At 36.4% G+C, this 3,860-nt stretch overlaps 1 long non-coding RNA gene across 1 annotated transcript; it reads left to right on the top strand.

Annotated features, from left to right (window-relative positions):
- Nucleotides 1-782: 782 nt before the first annotated feature.
- Nucleotides 783-3,170, top strand: LOC142524941 (uncharacterized). Its single transcript, XR_012814994.1, has 3 exons — nucleotides 783-1,166; nucleotides 1,962-2,008; nucleotides 2,730-3,170. It is a non-coding gene; the product is annotated as an uncharacterized LOC142524941 (long non-coding RNA).
- The last annotated feature ends 690 nt before the right edge of the window (nucleotides 3,171-3,860 follow it).

Below are 3,860 nucleotides of genomic sequence, written 5' to 3'. Positions count from 1 at the left end.
ATGAATTTGAAATATCCCAATGCCAAACACATCCAAATAATTTAAATTGATTTGCTGTCATGGATCTGAAATTCTTGATTTTGAAATGGTTTTTGGTGGAATTTAAATTACATGAAGCATGCATGCAGTTCGTATAAATTTATAAATCGATCTTCAATTAATCATAGACAAGGGCGGAGGTTGTACATGGGCTATTACCCTACATGATTTAGCTCAAACTGTAGTAGCCCATTTATAAAAACCAAGCATTACTTACTGTTGTCTTGAATTTTGTTTTCGTACTGCAGTGTGGTGAAAAGATGGGAGAGACTTTGTTAGATATAAGTCGAGCATGGGAACTTGTAGAAACTTCTACTTCAGCAAAATTAGTGAGCAAACTCCATTTGTTAGTGGGTTCCTTACTAGCTTTAATAAATCAGGCAAGACTACACAGAGGCATTATTTTCCTATTTTGTAGTATTATTGTGTTTTTAAGTTTCCCAATTCATTATACAATTTTTTTTTCACTTATTGTTTGTTGTTTCTAGTCAGCGCTTGGTGTCTGCTTGAAGGAGGTTCCAGTCGATGGGTCAGTATGGTCATGGTGAATTTCAAAAGGTAAGAACATAATATTTTTGCTTCAGTGTGAGCGAGGTGATGCTTCACCCATACGGCAGGAAATGAAGACGTAGTTAGAATAATTATTGAGTTGTAAATAAAAATAATTATTTATGCCAAATAAATTCAAGAAGTGTGTTAAAAATATGTATTTTGGAATATCGGAGAATTTAACGATATAAAATACATATATAGTTTAAATAACACACGAGAGCAAAATAAATACAGACCGGGATAAATGGGCTTGAGTTACTATTTTAGTAACCAAATACACAATATATATATACACATATACATACACACTACTTACCTTTAGAGTGAGAGAAGGAAGAGAATGAAAAAGAAAAGAAAGAAGAGAAACCCAATTCCCGTCACTTGAGGAGCAGCTGCGGTAAAGTCACGATATCTCGTCCGTCCCAATTTGAAACTCAAAAATTCTTTAAGGGTTGTCTTCTTAACATCCTAAGCTTCGATTCAAGACATAAATCGCGAATTTTGGGCAAGGATACGAGTAGATCGAAGCTTTTGTTCCGGTGCTCTGTTTCTGCTCGAATTCTTCCGGTTTTTGGGTGAGAGTTTTTGTGTTGCTGCGATTTTTTAATTTGAATTTGTAAAAATGACCTAAACAAACTTTGTAGTGCTTTATGTTTGCTGTTTATACCCACTAGAGTAATGTGTTTTTGATTAGAAACGGATTTATTATGATTTTTCTACCAAAATGTGCCAAAAATCGAATTTTGAAATTGTGCTCTGTAAAACACCTACTGTAATTTGGGATTATGGCATATATGCATTCGGATTCTGAACTTATGATTCAAAAAAAAGTTGTATAGCTATGTGTTGTCTTCGTAATGATATAAGATTCGTTAAATTCCATTAATAATTGAGATAGTTATGCTCAATTTTTCGAAACTGCTCAATTACCGAATTCTGCCGCGAAGTGCGTATGGAGTAGCGCCTTCTTGATAAATTTGGGATTTATCTATTAGGATTATGGAAATGGTTTTTTCTAGAAAAACTTAGATATTTGAGTTGTCTTTCCTTTCCAATTGACGGATATTGATTTGGGTAAAAAATGAATTAGATATGAATTTTATGGTCATAGGTGCCGAATCTGAAACTGTAACAGAATTCAGTTTTCTAGATTTCTAATTGTGGATGTTTATCCATGTCAAGATTTTTGAATTTCTTGTTGACATCTTTTGATGAAATATGGATTTTTGAGTTAGGATTCTAACCATGTATGATAAGTATATTTTGGTTAAATTTTGACCTTAAAACTTAGCATAGGTACAAGCTGAAATTTGAAAATATTGTTATTGAATTGGAAATTTACTCGACTTGTTATATTATATTATTGTTAGGCCGAGGAGATCAAAGTTGAGCTTTTTGTCGTTATCACTTGGTATAGGTATGTTACAGCTCGGTAACATATGACGGTGAAACATAAATTATGTTTAATTGTCATTCTGTGTTGCACTGATGTTGTTTATGATTTGTTGATTGTTGTAAGTTGTTAAATGCCTTCGTTGTGATATATGTTTAGTATTGTGACATATGATTGACATTTAGCATAGGGCATACTGTTATGACATTCATGTTGAGCCCTATCGTTCTTGTTAGCCCGTTGTTGATATGCATTATTATCAGGCACTGTTGTTTATCTCGGGATCATAGTGTGGCTGATAGGCCTATACACATGAGACCGTAGATGTGATTGAACAATCTCGTGGTTATTGCAGCCTTTTGAGGTGAGTGCTGGAATTGTGTCATCTAGTTCGTTCTGTTATGCCATCCTGTTATATCGTATCAGGTGCATGGAGGCCGGGTCAGGGGTGTTATTCAGCACAGCTTGGCATACCTCGCATACTTGGCAGGGCGGTTTAGCTGCATGACGATGTAGCTCCCCTTTGTTGTTGCTCGAGCATTATTCCAGTTGTTATCGTACCGTTTGTTGGCTCCTGTTATCCCGATTATTCGTTGAGCCTTTCATGCATTGCACATTACATTTTATTATATGATTATGCATGATTTATGATTATTGTTGTTATTGTTGAACTGTTTCATACCAGAATCCTAACATCAGTTATTTTCTGGGGGACTGCTGTGGTTGCTATTGGGCACCATGGTAGATCTCCCGAGTCGTTTTGCAGCATCAGGCCGAGGTTCCGGCAGTGGAGCTCGGGATTGAGGTTGGATTGCTTGGTTCTGTTCAGTGGAGTCTCCCAGTTAGTTTATATGTATGTCTTGAGTTTGTTTTAGTCTTGTATTGTAGTTTATTTGTCGGGGAGATGCCCCGTGTATCTGTAGTGATATTTGGTTGTTCTTGTTATGTTCTGAGTCGACTCTGTGATTTTATGATCTGGTGAGTATTTGATAAGTTTTAATTTCTTCTTAGTCCTGGCCAGTGCGGCTATAGGTTGTTTAACTTCGGTTTTTGTTTTAATGACTCTAGTTGGAGTATATTTTGATATAAATTGCTGCCTGAGTTTTTCGGGATGTCCTACTTACGGGGAGGTTATGCCGAAATTTTTTTAGGTCCTGAGGTCCGTTTTAAAGTATTTTAAACACTTTTTCCGCTGCAGATTTAAATCAAATAATTATTGTTTGATAATAAATTGTCATTAGAGTAAATGAGCCTCATATCTTGGTATCAGAGCGTAAACTGGGATACGCTCAAACTAGAGTCTAGGACACTTGAGTCTTGACACTAAAATGGTTGTGCGCCTATGTATGATACTTGAAAACATGCTTACGTGATTATATGGTTTGTTTACTTCCATTCAAATTGTTATAAATGTTTTATGTTATAGAATGGAAAGAGATGGGGAGATTCCTGTTGGTGGGGGTCGAGGTCGTGGACGTGCCAGACCTCGTGTCCATGTTGTTGATGATACTTTTGTTGAGCAAGCTGCTGATCAGCTAGAGCAGCTTAGGATGGATGAGTTAGTTGCCCGTTTTCACTCTATGCATCCACATCGATTCATGGTTCTGAGGGAGCTGACAAAGCTGAACTAGGGATTTCTGAGATTGAGGAATTGTTTGATCTGATTGAGTATCCTTCAGAGCGTTGATTGAGATTAGATGTGCATTAGTTGAAAGATCGTGCCAAAATGTGGTGGTCTACTACCTTGATGACCTTAGATGCTCAGAGGATTGTTCCATCGTGAGATATATTCAAGCTGAAATTTAAGGAGACTTACTGTCCTTCATCGTTTTACAGCTCTAAGGCTTCGGAGTTTCATAACATGAAACAGAGCGAT

The sequence above is a fragment of the Primulina tabacum genome, chromosome 14 (assembly GCF_025594145.1).
Source record: "Primulina tabacum isolate GXHZ01 chromosome 14, ASM2559414v2, whole genome shotgun sequence".
Taxonomy (NCBI): Eukaryota; Viridiplantae; Streptophyta; class Magnoliopsida; order Lamiales; family Gesneriaceae; genus Primulina; species Primulina tabacum.
Note: the sequence above shows the minus strand (reverse complement) of the source record. Positions and strands in the feature narration are given on the sequence as shown.